General features: G+C 31.9%; 2 non-coding genes across 2 annotated transcripts; both read right to left on the minus strand.

Annotated features, from left to right (window-relative positions):
* Positions 1-8958: 8958 nt before the first annotated feature.
* Positions 8959-9040, minus strand: Trnas-uga (transfer RNA serine (anticodon UGA)). The gene has a single exon. It is a non-coding gene; the product is annotated as a tRNA-Ser (tRNA).
* Positions 9041-10059: 1019 nt separating this feature from the next.
* Positions 10060-10131, minus strand: Trnag-ucc (transfer RNA glycine (anticodon UCC)). The gene has a single exon. It is a non-coding gene; the product is annotated as a tRNA-Gly (tRNA).
* Between the last annotated feature and the right edge of the window lie 8377 nt (positions 10132-18508).

The following is an 18508-nucleotide window of genomic DNA, read 5'->3' on the forward strand; positions in this document are numbered from 1 at the left end:
TTAAATATTGTCCTCTATTATTAATACATTTACGAAGCCTTTCACGGAAGTTTTCCATTGCTAGTCGAGTAATTTGTGGTGTAATGGCTGCCACTTTCTGAGGGATTGCCTAATTAAGGGCTTCCAAAGATGTTGGGCGTTGAGTGTAGAATTGGGCCTTCAAATATCCACAAAGAAAAAAATCATAAAGTAAAAAATCGGGGGACCTTGGTGGCCAGTTAATGTCTATTCGTAAAGAAAGCAGATGCCCTGAAAACATCTCTCTCAAAATGGTTAGTGAACACCGTGAAGTGTGTGCTCCATCTTGTTAGAACCAGACTCCTTTGTCGTTCCTAGTAAACTGATTTAAGTTCGGTTGGAGGAAAGTCTCAATCATGTGTCAGTAGCGATCCATATTAACTCTAACTTTTTGCACTTTTTCTTCGCAAAAATACGGACCTAACACAACAAATTAGCAACAGCACACCAAAGTGTCACGTAAGGGCTGTGAAGTGGTCATTGATGAATTTCTTGAGGGTGTTCTGTTGCCAGTACTGGACATTTTTTTTATTTACAGTAACCGATAAATGGAAATGGGCCTCTCAGACGAAATTAAAACAGCACCAACGGGAATGTTTTGAATAATGTCTTCACAAACAGCTCTGCGAGTTTTAAAACCTCTCTCACTTAATTCTTGTGCGATCATCATTTTGTAGTAATGCATATGAAGATGTGTGTGCAAAATTCATCTTACACTCCTATCAGACAATCCTAGGGCAGCTGCATGTTTAAGTGATGAACGCCTCAGAGATTGCTTCATAAACGCACTTAAACGTGCCATATTATCCGGCGTTGTTGCTGTTAAATGTCGTCTAGACGATTTTCTCTTTAGCGCAGAATGCGTTGCTCTAGAGGTTGATAACCAAACTTGAATTGTTTTTTTCTCCGGAACAGGATCATGTCATCCAAGTTGAAATCGAATGCGAAATTCTCGCTGAGTTGTAATCGCAGAACCACCATTACGGATATATTCCTCTGCGACAAATGCGCAATGCTCGCCGTGGCACACCATTGTGATTACTAAAAACGGCACGTAGACCTCTATCTATCTATACCTGGAATACCATTTTATCTATAAATAGCTTTAAATATAAACTTCTAAAAATACGGGAGGTTTTTTTGCCGTACCCTGCACTATAAAAGTTCATAAAAATGTATCTAACAATTATTAATTATTTTTGGTTGCTTGCTCAGGGCGAACAATTCCATTTAAGTATTTTGGCAACTCAATAACTTAATGATTTAAATTAAAATAAAAACAAAAACAAAAACAAAAACAAAAACAAAAACTTAAACTTAAACTTAAACTTAAACTTAAACTTAAACTTAAACTTAAACTTAAACTTAAACTTAAACTTAAACTTAAACTTAAACTTAAACTTAAACTTAAACTTAAACTTAAACTTAAACTTAAACTTAAACTTAAACTTAAACTTAAACTTAAACTTAAACTTAAACTTAAACTTAAACTTAAACTTAAACTTAAACTTAAACTTAAACTTAAACTTAAACTTAAACTTAAACTTAAACTTAAACTTAAACTTAAACTTAAACTTAAACTTAAACTTAAACTTAAACTTAAACTTAAACTTAAACTTAAACTTAAACTTAAACTTAAACTTAAACTTAAACTTAAACTTAAACTTAAACTTAAACTTAAACTTAAACTTAAACTTAAACTTAAACTTAAACTTAAACTTAAACTTAAACTTAAACTTAAACTTAAACTTAAACTTAAACTTAAACTTAAACTTAAACTTAAACTTAAACTTAAACTTAAACTTAAACTTAAACTTAAACTTAAACTTAAACTTAAACTTAAACTTAAACTTAAACTTAAACTTAAACTTAAACTTAAACTTAAACTTAAACTTAAACTTAAACTTAAACTTAAACTTAAACTTAAACTTAAACTTAAACTTAAACTTAAACTTAAACTTAAACTTAAACTTAAACTTAAACTTAAACTTAAACTTAAACTTAAACTTAAACTTAAACTTAAACTTAAACTTAAACTTAAACTTAAACTTAAACTCAAACTTAAACTTAAACTTAAACTAAAACTGCTGCAAGAGAAGTCCACAATCCACATAACGTTTTATATTTATGGATAACCCTAACGGTAAATATTCTAAAAAAATTCAATGTTAGCAATAATGTCCTCTATAACCAAAAGAAGAAATTCTTTCGTAAAACGGAAATTAAAAGTTTGTATCTGGTCCCAATAGGGCAAATGGCCTGACATTAAGAATATTAAATATTTATAAGTAATATTTTCAACTGTCGTTGGCAGTTAAGTCCATTCAGGATTTTCCTAGTGGATTTACTATGGATACATTTTTTTGTAAAGCAAATCTATTTAATACTACATTAATGATGTAAAATGAGAGGCTTCGTATATTGTTTTATTTAAATACCTCTTTTTATCTATTTTGCTAAACGTTCTTAATTAAAATCTCAATGTTTTCCGTTCAAAAATCTTCAATTGTTTTGCTATACCAGGTAAAATAGTAAACCTAATACAAAAACTGTGTATTAAGAGCTGTCAAATAATGGCCTTCTACATTAGAATTATTGTTTTTTTCTTATAACGTAGATTTCGAATTGAATAAAGTTTTTAACGACCTTACTACTATCCTCGCCTTTTTAAAAATTTCTCTAATATGATTATTGACAAGAAAATGGTTTCAAAAATTTTATTCTGATCATAATGGAATCTCGACGTTATTTTAGACTTATAATTTTTACTCTCTTTCACAGCTAGATAATGTCCTTTACCACTGGCTTTTCTAAAACAAGTCAATCCGCATTTGAGTGTATTTATTTTTAATACAAATTTTTTAAAATATTTTCTTACAAGCCTTCATAAAGATAAAAATAAGCTAAATGAGCCCATTCGGAAAGTTCATATGAATAAGTTTTTAAATAAAACATGATGTCAAAGTGAATGAAACGCTTTTTAAAAGTCAATATCTAAGCTCACAGTACACTTTTTATTTCCCAGGTTATTAATGATATTGTCCTTGAATTTTTTTAACGGGTAGTGCCTTTTACGAGGAATTGAAAAATTCTGCAAGAGTAATTCTTGTCATAACAAACTCCTTGTCGGCATATAAACTGTAGGTCCCCTACATCCCTGCAATCACTAGAACAGAAAAATGGTTGAGAGTGGTAAGTCACGAGGCTCTGGTTCTCTGCGGACTTTTGGACCACCTTATTTGTTTTTATTTTATTTTTATTCTGGAATAAGATCAGGCCATGTTATATTAATTTTCTCCTTTTTAAAACCAAACCAAAATGATATCCGCATCTTTACAGAAGCATTTTAAGGTATTGGTTTAAACCGGCTGAAACAATTCAACGATATTAGAAAGAAGAAAGATAGGTTTAAAGTCATCAACTTTCGATCTGGCATCATGTACACTGAATAACAGAATAACTTAAATACCAACACTTATTAATAACTTCCCATAGGAAGTTATTGTAATGGGTCCGATTTGTCAAATTGAACATTTTGACATTTCTCGACGTTTCAAGGTCCCTAGAGTCGACATAAAAGATTTTTAGAAAGATGTCTGTGCGTGCGTGTGTACGAACGTTCGCGACGTTTTTTTCGTCTTCTGTAGCTCAAGAACCAGAAGAAATATCGATTTCAAATAAGAGAAAGATGCAGAAAGGGCTCTCAAGAAAATTGCGTGGTGGTTTTTTTACCATAGCAGTTTTAAAAAAAGGTGAAAATTTTGGTTAACCCTAAATATCTTAGGAACCAAAAAGACTTGAATTAAATTTTATATAATATATTGTAACGCGATATCAAAAAATATATTTAAAAAAAAAAATCAAAAAAACTGAAAAAACATTTGTCACCTCCAAAATTTTACGACTTAAATACGCTTTCATCTCCAAAATAATTGTGTGCAACGAAGAATAATGTTTTTGACATCTGATAAAATTAAGTTTGTGAAAATTGAATATCGATTGAAATATCTTTTCAAAAACTTGAAATTTAGTATTCAAACTTATTTTACCTTATAAGAAATGTTGTTTTCAACATTTTGAAAAATGTTGAGAAAAATCGAATTGACAGTTTTTTACAAAAAAATAAAAACCTTAATGAAAAATTAATAAAAGTTGGTAACAATTGATTTTTGACTCAAATACCTTGTCAAAAATTGTAGATATTGGCTTTAAACACCTTTTATCTTTCAAAAAATATTGTTGTTAACATTCAGTAAAATTTTGAAAAAAATCGAATTGACAGTTTTTGTACAAAAGATTAACAAAGTTTAACAAAAGTTGGTAAAAATTTAATTTCGACTCAAATAGCTTTTCAAAAAAAATAAATATCATTGGCTTCAAACTTATTTTATTTCACAGAAAATATTGTTCTCGATATTCAGTAATTTTTATATAAAAATCCAACAGTGCGTTTTCTCAAAAAAAATAAAATCTACACAAAACAGTACGTGAATTTGGTAAAAATTGATACGAGTACATATAGACAAACTTTTAAGCAAGACAAATCGACAAATCATTTTCATTTAAAACGAGTATTATAAATATTTAGTTATAAAAACTCAAGTATGTGAGAGCTATAAAGATTTAAATCATTATATCTTTTCAAGTTAGATGCTTTCAGCATATAATTTTCAGAATTCATAATTAAGAACATTGTCTTTGTCCAAATCATTCAAACGTTGTTGAATATTTGTATCAATAACAGTTTCATCAAAACCTTTTTAGACTTCGAAGTATCAGGGTTGTTATAGGTGGTGATTTCACCAAATTAGTATCTGATCTGAAATTGAATTTCTATTGCATTTTATGTTCCGTCAGATAATAATATAATAATTTTAATCCAACTTGCCATTTTCTCCAAGTTGCCAAATCTATTGGGAATAAGTCTCTACGGAACTAATTTTCTTGCCTTAAGCTCCAGAGAACTCTCAAAATCCCTAACTTACCTTCATTAACTGTGATAACACATGATACCGATTATTTCGATAAAAAAGAGGATGAGATGCCACCCACACTGATAACTTCCCATCCCGTCTGTCAACTTTTCCTTCTTTAAAGGTTTGTAGGTTTTCGAGTTTTGAGGAAAAAGTTGTCAGTTAAATTATATAAAATAGTTTGATTTTGAAATCTATAAGCGAGATTTTTAGTCGACACTCAATTATTACCAATTTCTTTAGTAGCATCACTTAAAAATTTCTATTACTTATATAAACAAATACAAATTGGATGAATGATATTAGTTTGAAGTCAATATCTTCTATTGTTCAAGAGATACCAGAACTGTTTTTTGTAGATTTAATTTTTTATAAAAAACTGACTATTGAATTTTTATAAAAAAATAACTGAATGTCTTAAACAATATTTTCTGCAAGATAAAATTAGTTTGAAGCCAATATTTTAAATTTTTGAAAAAATATTTGAGTCGAAAATCAATTTTAACTAACTTTGAGTAATGTTTTTTATAAGTCTTTATTTTTTATAAAAAAAACTATCGATTCGAATTTTCCTCCAACTAATTTTGTCTTATAAGATATATTGTTTCCAATATTCGGACAAATTTTGAGAAAAATGGAATTGAAAGTTTTTTGACAAAAAAATAAAAACCTTAACAAAAAAATTAATAGAAGTTGGTATAAATTGATTTTCGACTCAAATATATTTTAAAAATTTTAGATATTGACTTTAAACTACTTTTATCATTTAAAAAATGCTGTTGTCAACACTCAGTAAAGTTCGAGGAAAATTAAATTAACAGTTTTTTTACAAAAAAAACCTAACAAAAAAAACTATACTAAAACTTGGTAAAAATCTACTTACGACTATTAAAACTATTGTTTTCAAACTTTTTATGTATCAGAAAACATTGTTCTCGATGATATTCAGTAGTTTTTTAAAAAAAAAAATCCAACAGTCCGTTTTTTCGTTAAAAATAGTAGTCAAATTTGGTAAAAATTTGTATTTGACTAAAAATCTATTTAAAAAAAAATAGATTTTCAAACTAAACTAATTCTTTAGATGAAAAATATTGTTGGTAAATTTTAAATTTGTAAGAATAATTCAATTGACTTCCTTAAGTAAGACAAATCGACAGACGGGATGGGAAGTTATCAGTGTGGGTCGCATCCCATCCTCTTTTTTAAAATTGCTTTGGTAAGAAAACCATACCCACTCAATTTCTTTAAGAGTCCTTTCTGCACCCTTTTGCATTATTATCTGCAAAACAAAATTTATTTGAAGTCGATATTTCTCTACTTGTTCTTGAGGTGTGGACTACGAAGAAAAAGTTGACAACGAACGGACGTACATACACACGCACGCACAGACAACTCTCTAAAAATCTTTATTTCGAATCTAGGAACCTTTAAACGTGAAGAAAAGTCAAAATGTTCAGTTCGACAAATCGGACCGATTGCAATAACTTCATATGGAAAGTTAACAAAGTTTTCGGAAAAAGGCAATGCTTTTCCAATACTTTTGTTTTAATTCTATTTCAAACCCGCTTCTACACTTCAGTTTTTTGTTTTAGTTCTAGTAGTGAATCATTCTATTAATTCAAGCAATTTAATTGAAAATTATGCTTTGGAAAAAACGTCATGAATACAAATTTTTTTTAAACAAAAGGTTAAAATCATCGCTTTAAGAACAAAATGGGAGCAACTCAAAAATGACTTGTTGATTGTATAATTTATAAAAATTAAATTTTGAAATTAAGCGATTTGTTTGGCTTTTGTTCATCTGTTAAAGAATTCATTTCAATGCACCAAAACGATAAATGTCTGGAATATTCTTAAAAAGTCCTCTTACAAATGCATCGAACCTTAATAAATAAATAAACCAATCTTTCTAACTTTGAACTCCTGACTACGTAAGGTCTTGTTTGCTTGTCAAAACTCCGACGAAATGTTTTGAAGTTAAGATATTTCAGTTCCATCTGCACAATATCAAAAAAAAAAAAACGACTGTCTTATGCGGAGTCCTATTGATCTATAGGAGTTTGTTCTTATTTTAATGAGCGGTATCTTGTGTGGAAGTGACTATCTGAAATTTGGCCACCAGACACTCCATCAAAAAGGTTTATTGTAATGGGTCGTCCCGTTTGCCGTACTATATATCGGTCCACCAAAAACAAACCTGGGTCGCAATAGGTCACCATATACCATGTTGTACCTTTTTTGAAAACCCTTTTGTTGTAAGAATGAAGTCCAGCTATTTTATTGCATATTTTTCGAGGTAATAAGTCAAACCAATAGGGTTCCAGTCTTCTGTTTACATAGGTGTATAAAAGTTGATGTAAATTCCTGAAGTTTTTTTATTTTTATTTTAAAAACAATGCCAATATATTAAAAATGAGAGTTATTATTAACATCAAATCGTTACCTGAACTTATTCACTTCAAATATAATAAGTCATAACTTCTAAGCCTCATGCTTTTTTTTGCACACAAATACCTTTGTTTACCTTTTCTACTATCTTGAATCATATTATTGGTAGTAATAAAATTGCACCATTTGCATCTCAAATCAATTTTCCATAATTTTCAAACCATTCAAACTATATTTAATGTAGGTAAGGCAGTAGCAGTCGAGTCGGTACAATAAGATAGTCCTATGTACATTATCCGAAAAGTCTAAACGAAAAAATATTGCGTATGCTTTTTCAATAAATCATTTTTGTTTTTTTTTCCTCAACCTTTTTGGACAGAGCGAAGTGAAATAAAATCCGCTTATCTTGGGTGCACCCGCAGTTTCAAGTTGAGGGGCCAAGAAGCTGTGCTACACCACCGCTACAAATGCAATGGGTACTGAGAGTATAGGCACCAAGAGCCATCAACCAGTAGCCATCGATTTGGCTTCTAATTTGATTTCCACCGAAAAAACGCTGCCATAAATCATCAACCGCAACCGCAATCTCTGTAGTGGGTCCGAAAGTTACTGCAGAGCGCATAGCATTGCCGCTGCCGTTACCTTGCCGCCTCGCCGTTGAGCGTTGTTGCCTGTTAGTGAAGCTGCGGGACTAGGAGAAGTCCATTTTGGAAGAGCACTACATTCAATAAGGGGTCTATATACCGCGTACCACCTTCACCACTGTGCCACCACCACCGCGCCGCTCTATGGCCTGGCCATACGCCATACCGCGCTCACAACACCATTTCTTATCGATTACGTGCAATCGAAATCGATAAATTCTCATTTTTGTTTTTCTATATCTTTTTCGTACCGTAATCTTTTTGTGTCCGTTGCTTCGCGTCTCGCGTCCATAGGTTCGTCGATGATTCCCTTTACCTTACTATATGTACCCACAAAAAATTCAATTCCCGCTTCCTATATGTGCAAAATCTTAAGGATCCAGAGCTTGCTTAGAGTAAAGTTGAGCTTGGAACAATGTTGTGGCAGTGTGGCACTCTTGGTGGTGTCCAATTAAAAAGATTGAAGCGGCACAAGACAATGCAACTTTTTATACCCAAAGGCATACCATACAACTCAAAGAAATACGACCTGGCCAAGACAATGCGAATTCAGTTGAGGTAGGCACCTCAGATGTCGGAGTCGAAATCGAAATCGGAGTCGGAGCCACAATCCGCCGGAAGGTGGACTTTAAGCTATATGGCGGCCAATTTTTGCCACCGACACCGAATCTAACTATTAAAATATATTGTGGAGTGGCGCTTGTGACTATACTGTTGGTGGTCGGGAGCTCTCTTCCCTAACTGCTGCTGTTGATGCAATTAAAGTCGAGATACCTTAGTCGCTTCATATAACAAAACCACGACCAGGTGTGAATTAGAAGCTTTATGATTTATGAGGCTTTAATGGTAAATTAATCCAATTGGATATTTGGCATAGCTTTGTTTTGAATGGGGATTACGATAAAAAGGATATCTAAGAAAAAATAGCATTTTTCCGCTGCAGACAGGATTCGAACCTGTGCGGGTAGAACCCAATGGATTTCAAGTCCATCTCCTAAACCACTCGCACACCACAGCTTATAAGCCAATTGCCAAAATGCTTAAGGCCCAACTATAATAGACTTAACCGAGCTCAAGGGAACGAACCAATACGCAGCTTTATATGTCACTTACCATAATAGGAGTTCTGCTCAGTTTCGTTATATTTCGCTAACTTTCGCGCAATTACGCAAGAGCCATTTAAATGGCTCGAACTTAAGCAAAAGTAAAATTTGAAACGCATTTCAACCCAACATTTGCTTAAGTTGCTTGAATCTATTATGGTTACTTTTTGTTCTGACGATAACTTCTGATAACTTTTCGTTCGGGTTTGACATTAGCTTACTTTTGGTTAAGTCTATTATAGTGGGGCCTTAAGACGAAAGAGATATAAGATTACCAACGCGGCAAACAACAGGATACTTTAGGCTTATAATCTGAAAATTCCTTTAAATGACGAATATCTCTAATAAGGGATAAAGGACTGTATTAAATTAAATTTTTTTTAGGGAAGACGTCTTAGGGCAGCTTGTTTGCAGTTTAATGTCACTTATCAACAAAAGAACTTCACCTATTTTATCTTTTACTAACATTTTGATTAATAAGCACTTCTTACGGTCTAAAGATAACAATTTTATTAATCTTTACATAAATGTACAGAATAATACTTATAATTGTAACAACTTGAGCTACCAGGGCTTAAGGCAGAAAGGTTATAAAAAATACGTTCAAATTACAAATAAATATAAAATAAAAGCTTGGAGGCGGCCGGGTGAGTTTCAAGTAAATTAGGCTAAGTTAAGGAAAAATGTCGTCTCCATTGGAATCACTCTTACGAATATTTCTTCAACCTAACTTAAAGAGGCTTTTGATACTTGTTTTAGCCCCTACTACCATAATATACACAAAACTATATCTGTTCTCAAATTAGTCAATAAGATTTAACGGTTTTCAAACGGTTGAATTAAGCAGAGATATAGAAAGCTTAACGTCATTGCCTTAAATGATTATACCCCGGATTTATTTTACCTTCAAATAGAAGAAAATTCAAAAAAGTGTGCGTCGGCCGGGAATCGAACCCGGATCAACTGCTTGGAAGGCAACTATGCTAACCATTACACCACCGACGCCACATGTCGAATAAAATGAAAAAGTTGGAATATTAATGTTTCTTAAATAAGAAACAAGCAATTATTGGAAAAATAATAACAAATAAAACAACGATACAACAATAAAATTAAATATTGCAGAGGAGTCAAAGTCATTTAAAGCTTCTTAGTTATGAAAATTTGATTAGAAAAACGAAACATTAAGAAAAGATATTATAAATATTGTCTTAAATATAAGTGAAGAACACAATATCCATGCATGATGGTGGCTGATAGCATAAAAACGTAGCAGAACTGCAGACCTTTTAGTGTAAGCTCTTAAATATTTACTATGTACTGTACATAGATGTCTAAATAAATAAATCAAAAACTTGGACTTTTAGAATTCTTTCTGAAAGTTCCAATGTGGCACTAGGGCGGATACGTTCTTTTTTTTTGAAAATAATTCCAATTTAATAAAAAAGTATGTAGCAGAACGAAAAACATTAGAGTAATGCTAACATATATTTATTAACTTCCCACAGGAAGTTATTGTAATGGGTTCAATTTGTCAAATTGAAAATGTTGACAATTCCTGACGTTTCAAGGTCCCTAGAATCGAATTAAAAGATTTTTAGAAAGATCTCCATACGATCGCGCCATTTTTTCATCGTCCATAGCTCAAGAACCAAGAGAGATATTGACTTCAAATACATTTAGTTATGCAGATAATAAAGCGAAACGGGCTTTCAAGAAAACTGCGTGGTAGGTTTTTTTTATCATAGCAGTTTAAAACAAATGGTGAACATTTTGTTAACCATAAATATATCACGAACCAATGATGCTAGAGACCTGAATTAAATTTTATATCATAAATTGTAACTTAATACCAAACCAGTATATTTTTGAAAATTAAATCCAATTAACTCTTTTTTTATAAATACAAGAAATTTTCACCTCGAAAATTTTACGAATAAAAAATGATTTTATCTCCAAAACAATTTTGTGCAACGAAAAATAACGTTTTTGATATCAGGAAAAATTTTGAGAAAAATTAAATTGATATTTCCTTTATAAAAAATAAAAACCTAGAAAAAACATTACTCAAAGTTGGTAAAAATTGAATTTCGATTCAAATATCTTTTCCAACTTGAGATTATAGATTCTAGCTAATTTCAACTTATAACACATAATTTGTTAAACATTCGGTTTAATTTTGAGAAAAATTGAATAGCCAGTTTTTTTTACAAAAAAATTAAAAACCTTTAAAAAAAATTAATAAAAGTTAGTAAGAATTGATTTTCTATTCAAATAATTTTTTAAAACCTTGATAGATAGATAGATAACTTCTTTATTAACAAAAAATTTTGATTAACAATTTTTCTTTTCTTAAGAATAATGACATGGCTTATTCTGCCGTCTGCCTGATATGACATTTCATTTAGTGTTACAAAGAATAAAAATGAAATAAAATAAATAAAAGTAACAAGATTATTTTTTTTTCAAATACGAAATTAAAGTGTATACAAATTCAAAAAAGCATAACGTAACTCAAAATTAGTTTTACTTTTAAGTTACATAACTATTGCGACATGCTAAGGCGTGTTTGCAGTACTTATAGAGGGTAGACAGTTCTATCGCTCCATTGAGTATTTCATAGAGTCGGTTTAGGGTTAGATGACTTGACTCGACACGAGCTCTGAATATGTAGCTTATAGCTTCGGTCGAAAATTCAGTACAGAAATAATTCGCTTCCGAGGGTAACTGGTGATTGAGGTTCTTATACATATTTCTAGATGTAGTTTCATTTGCTCTAGATAGATGGTAGGTGTAAATTTTGTCATCTATTTTAGCGATAACATTAGCAAAAAACCCCGGCCACTCATTAACGTTTGTTTCATTTAGGGGAAGATTAGTTCCGTGGGCTAGGGCTAACTCGTTCCAATCCTTGAATGGGGAAGCCCTCGTTTGCAACAATCTTACCATGATTGATTTATGAAGACTTCTTCCGCTTCTTCTCATAACTCTTATTAAATAGTCGGAGTTTGATTTACGATTTTCAATGTAAAGAGGCGATACCCCAGATTCAACGTAGATAGCATAATTTGGCGTTGAATATGGCAATCTAAATAAGCGCTTGAAGAAACATCTTTGTACTGCTTCGAACGCCTCTATATAAGTATGCCCGAAAACGGGGGTACCATAGCACATGCATGTATTCACAGTCGCGCGAAACACACGGTATTTTGACAACAGATCAATTTCTGGGTTCGCAAAGAACTTGGGCCACATTATGATCAAAGCTAATTTAGCCTCATTAGTTTTATTGTTAACATGCTTTACACAGTTAAGGTTGTGTGTGATTAAAACTCTCAGATACTTAAAATCCTGAACCACATCAATAGCAATATTATTTAGTTGCCAAGTTGCTTCGGGAAGCCTTCTTCTTTGACGAGTCTCAAAAATCATCACCTTAGTTTTGCTAGTATTGATGGCAAACCCCCATTTCTCGCAGAATGTATTTGACCTGTTTATTTGCAGCTGTAGAGTGAAAGGGTTTTCCGCCAGCAATACTAGTTCATCAGCATAGATTAAAACTTTTACTTGTATTTTTAATAAATATGATTTAAAAACATGAAAATAAAATTTTTATTTTTAAAATCATTAAATGAAAATAAAAATAAAAATAAACCAGCATAGGTGTTCTTATATGCGTTTCGCCCCGATGCAATGGTTGGGCTCATCAGGAGATGACCATTACACCTTGTCTTGACGCATATTTTCTCGAATAAATCGAGATTCCATATAATATGAGCTTGTATGTCGGCAAAAGATATTCCTCCTGGAAGAACATCGGAAATATAATCAATAAATAAAGCGAAGATAATTGGGCTTAAAATGCAGCCTTGTGGGACACCTGTTGTCATTTCAAACCAATCTGATAGATGCGACCCATCCCATACCGAAGCAGTCGACGAGATAAGGAAGTTGAAGTATAGCTGCAAGAATTTCCGAGAGATTCCAAGCATTGAAAGCTTGTACAACAATGCTTGTCTATTCACCTTGTCAAATGCAGCTTTGAAGTCAACGAAACAAGTGTATATTTTTTTCTTTTTATCAATACATTTCTTGGCAATACTTGTTAACGCAAATATATTGTCCAGCGTTGAGTAACCCGCTCGAAAACCGGATTGGAACATACTGAGAAGGTTTTTGTCCTCAATCCTCAGCCGATCGTAGAGTATTGAAGTGAAGATCTTCCTTAATGAGCTAAGAATAGATATGCCTCTATAGTTCTCTGGCTGGTTCGCATCTCCACTCTTATAAATTTATTTGTTTAGATTTTTCGGAACATGAGACTCATCGTATAATCGGTTGAAGTATAGAAGAAGATAATTTTTCAATTGCTCAGTACCATTTTTGTAAAATTCTACTGGAATTCCATCGATACCAGGTGCTTTACTATTTTTCATTTTGTGTAATGTTGATTCCAATTCACGTTACAGTATTGGACCATCTAGTTCATCGACTATAAAGTTATGGAGAGCATAAGAGAAGGTATGGAGATTCACGTCAGCCGACAAAAGCGTTTTATCGAAATAGTTGTGGTTCGAAATAGTTTGAGATATAGAAATGACAGTTTGCGGAGCTTCTTGCAATCATTATCAAACCATAAGTTTTTAGGAGTAAAAGAGTTAGATTTGTTATTGCTAATGGCAAATGGCGCTGAGATATGAATTACACCTGTTATTCGTTCATCTAAATGTTCTATAACGGTTGTGGCATGACGAAAGAGGGAGCTAGAGTTACGATCCAGGAGAAATTTATAAACGGTAGCACTGTTTTCTTTCCATCTTAACTTTTGGAAATTATTTGAGATGCTTTGGCTAGCTACATCAAAGAATTTAACGTTGACTTCTATTGGAAGGTGTGCAGAGAAGTTCGCTATGCCGACTTTGAAGTTTGGGGTTGTATTTAGCCACCCAGTTGATACTGCGAAAATATCGATCACTGACTGTCCTTGCCCGCTGATAAAGGTAAACTATCCATATTTGTCGCCTGTAATCGCAACATTCAGTACCAATAGTCCAAATTTTTCAAAGAATTCGGTAAGAAGTCGTCCGTTCCTATTAAACTGTTCATCTTTGGAGTTTCTAGCAACATTTAGTAAGTTTAGCGACAGTAATTCATAATTTGAAGGATTCTGATATCTCCCATCACGTGAGTTTTGATCTCCAATGATCATGATGTCCTCCAGATTATTGTTATTCACGTAATCTCTTAAGCAATCGATGTCACTCTGCCAGTTATTACAGTTCAAGTACACCAGAATTACTGAGTATTTTAAATTATCATTCAAAATATAAAAAATATTTCTATTTTATAAACAAATAAGTTTGACAAAAACGCTGTTTATAGTTTTTTTGACACCACATAAAATGCCTCCACTAGCTTTACCGCTGACGTTTAAACCTTGAGATATTGGCTTTAGAGTACTTTTATCTTTAGAAAATTACTGTTGTCAACATTCAGTTAAATTTATAATAAAAATCGAAAAATAAAAACTTGAAAGAAAATTTAACAAAAGTTTTAAAAAACTGTATTTTCTACTCAAATATCTTTTCAAAACTTTGATATATTGTGTTGCAATTTATTTGCCGATAATTAATTAAGTAAAATAAAAAAAAAAAGAAATTAAAATAAAGAACAAGAAACCACTTAAACAATTCAACTGCGCGAAATATTAAATTAAAAGGTCTGAAATATGCCGATCTGTCAAATCACATTGGCGAAGAGGCGACGAGGCAAAAATTGCAACAAGCAGCAAATTAAGTGCTGATACCACGACGAGCTCACTTTTGGGTTCAGCAATTATAAATTAACTAACGATTCGATTAATTTTAGTTGCGTGATGATTTGATATCAAGTTGATATCGAAAATATTATTTTAATTAGGAATTGCCTCGAGGACGTTCTTACGTTTCGTAAGAAAAAGGGCGCCAGCAATTTTTTTCCTGAAAAAAAAAGGAAATTGCAAACCTTTAAAAAGAACAACAACAATAAAACCACTGTAAGAGAAAAAAGAAAACGAAATGGATATCTTTTATGACAAATTTATTAATTAAAATATGCCTGAGAAACCTTGCAAAAGCAGGATAAAAATTAAGGATCTTTTTTAAAATTAAACGAAAGATTTCATGGACTATGGACCGTTAAGGTTTTAATTCCCATCAATTCCCATCAATAAAATTTTTCTCATTTTTTTCTTCTGTCTTTGTTCAAAACCAACATTTTCCGTCTAATCACTCTCAAAGTCTTTTGAGAATTCACGGCCAGATCCCAAGATCTGTCCTATCTCTTCTTTTACATCCCCCGCCATTTTAGCTTTCAGCTAATATGGAGTAGTGGATCGGAGATCGGCTTGTTGATCTCAACTTGTGATGAAATTCTCGCGGATCTGCTTACTCGCCTTTTCCTCTCACAGCTAAATGCAAGTCACCCTGGAATTCGACACCCGATGGATTCACTTATAGGTCATAACGATTCCAGGAGCTGCATTCAGCCACCCCCACTTCCTACTTCGATATCGAACAAAGACTAGAAATTTAAAATTGAGAAAAACCTTTAACTTTACTTTAACTTATACTCAATGACCGCTCGAAAGGAAAGAAAACAAAATAGTTGTGGTCTGTACGTTACGTTTCGTTACCTTAATATCGAATTAAGTTGCCCGAAACTTAACCGCCCGTACGTCCATAAAATCTATTTAAAGTACTACAATCTTTTCAAAATTCATCCAAACAACGTTAAACAATGTAAAATTATGTTCAATATGAATTTACAATTATTTAAACTTTATGTTGGGCCATAGGCCATTCTCCATTTGGAGTAAATTCACGTGTTTGTTCAGGCTAAATAGTTCACCTTCTCCAGACCGTCCATCTGGTTTGGTTTCACTTACATGGAAAATGACAGAGAGAACCATTGTCAGAAGAACTATGGCCGTCCCGCTCCCTCTCATTCTCGTGTAGAAGGGTGTGACATTTGTCAAATCGAATAAAGTATATAAATTATCAGTGACCAATGAATGCAAAAAGAATCATTTCTTAAAAAATTAAAATTAAATGTGAAAAGAACATGTTGCGTTCATTTATAACGCAACAATTGGCCTTAAACTAATTTTATCTTATAGAAAATACTGTTTTCACCACTCTATAAAATTTTGAGAAAACTATACAAAAAAATAGCTTCTCAAAAATTAAAAACATTGGTTTCAAACTTATTTTATATTATCTAAAATATTGTTTTCGATATTCAGTGAATTTTTGATAAAAATACAACAATCCGTTTTTTCATAAAAAATAAAGTCTACAAAACAGTAAGCTAAATTTTTAAAAATTGATGTTCTGTGAAAAGTGATAGATGTAAAAAGTGACATATGTCAATAATGACAGATGTGAAAAGTGACGGATGTCAAAAGTAACAGATTTGAAAAGTGACATATGTTTAAAGTTTTAAAAACGTTTTGCTGAATCCACTGTCCATTATTTTAAAACTTAAAATTATAGTTAGCCTTGAAGTTCATATTTTTCTATAAATACAACCATCGATTCTTAAAAATTTCATTGCCAAAAAGTTTGGGACTTGGGAGTGAAAATGTTAAATTTGAAATATAAAAATGATTTCTTAACTTGCAAAAAACTTATTAAAAAATGTGAGCAAAATTAGCTTAAAGAGAAAAACTGATGGAGAAGAAATGGCAATAGATAAAAGGGAATTGATCTTATTTTAAAATATTATTTGACCTTCAAACTGATTTCATTCATCCAATTTGAATTTGTTTATGTTAGGTAACAATAAAAACTTTTGAGAAATTTTACTTAAATTGGTAAAAATTGCTTAACGACTAAAAAATCTCGTTAACAGAAATTGATTTTGAAATTAAACTGTTTTATCATATGCAAAATATTGTTAATCATTCAATTGACAACTTTTTTAACAAAACACGAAAACCTTCAAACTTTCTAGACAATTCAAATCGACAGACAGGATTTGAAGTTATCAGTGTGGGTCACATTCCCACCTCTTTTTATTTTTAGAATTGTGTAGAAATATGTGTGTCTCCCGTCCCGACTATTACCGTCTGTCTGTTCTCTCTCTCACAGCCTAAACCAACAGATTAATTGAAATAGAACTTAAAAATTTTGGATTTTAAGCAGATTTGCTTAGGGTGTCTTTTTTAATGTTTTTATAAGACCAATAATGATATTAGTATACTTGTATATACAAATTTTGTTGGTAAGAAATCGAAAATACCAATTTTCTCAGGAAATGCGCGACAGATTTTCTTGGAGGTTTTAATTTAAAATGTTGTTTCTTAACTTGTATTCTTTCAATGCATAAAATATATTTTTGTATTACTGCAAATGGATACTGCGCAATGAGCTGATAGTTCTGATTTTTCGAGTTGAAAATTTTGAATTTCGACATTTTTCGATGTTTTAAGGTCTCTATAATCTAATCAATGATAGACGACTTCCTTGATGCACCTTTTTCGATAGCTGAAGTTAAAAATATCATTGAAAACTGCAAATCAAACAAAGCACCAGGAGATGACCGAATTCCGTATGAATTCTACAAAAATGCCACTGATGAGTACATTGCCCTACTAACAAATGAATTTAACCGAATCTTCCAAAATTCCTGATGAATTCAAGAAGTCCATTATTTTCCCACTCTTCAAGAAAGGAAACGCTGAAGATCCAGCTAATTATAGGGGAATTGCTTTCTTAAACACCATCGCAAAACTGTTTGCTGGGATTATTGAAAATAGATTGTCGGATTGGGTTCGAAGAAAAAGAATTTTGTCAGAGTTCCAGGCCGGCTTCAGGAAGAGCTACTCAACGATCGACCATATATTTTCACTATACAACATAGTTGACTATTATCTTCAGAACAAGAAAAAACTGTATGTGTTTTTCGTTGATTTCCGTGCAGCCTTTGACTCCGTCACCCGTGATCACCTCTTCTATAAGTTATCCACGATTGGTTTGTCAAGCAAAATAATAAATACGCTAAGAGCACTGTACACCAACAACACAGCTTATGTTTGGGACGGAAAATCTATCTCCGATGAATTTAGAACAGAAATGGGACTCAAACAAGGATGTATCCTAAGTGCTTTGCTTTTTGTCTTATATATGGAACCTACAAGTCAACTTATCGAAATCGAAGGTAATGATATTCAGAGGTGGTGGTGGCAGAAATGCTAGAAATGAAAAGTGGTCTTATAATGGGGAAACGGTAGAAATAGTGCGAGAATATAAATACCTCGGGGTTTTATTTACTTCGAATCTTAACATGAAAAAACATCTAGAAGGAAAGTTGAAAGAAGCAAAGCGTGGAATTTCAGCAGTTT

The sequence above is a fragment of the Eupeodes corollae genome, chromosome 2 (assembly GCF_945859685.1).
Source record: "Eupeodes corollae chromosome 2, idEupCoro1.1, whole genome shotgun sequence".
In the NCBI taxonomy this organism is placed as follows: domain Eukaryota; kingdom Metazoa; phylum Arthropoda; class Insecta; order Diptera; family Syrphidae; genus Eupeodes; species Eupeodes corollae.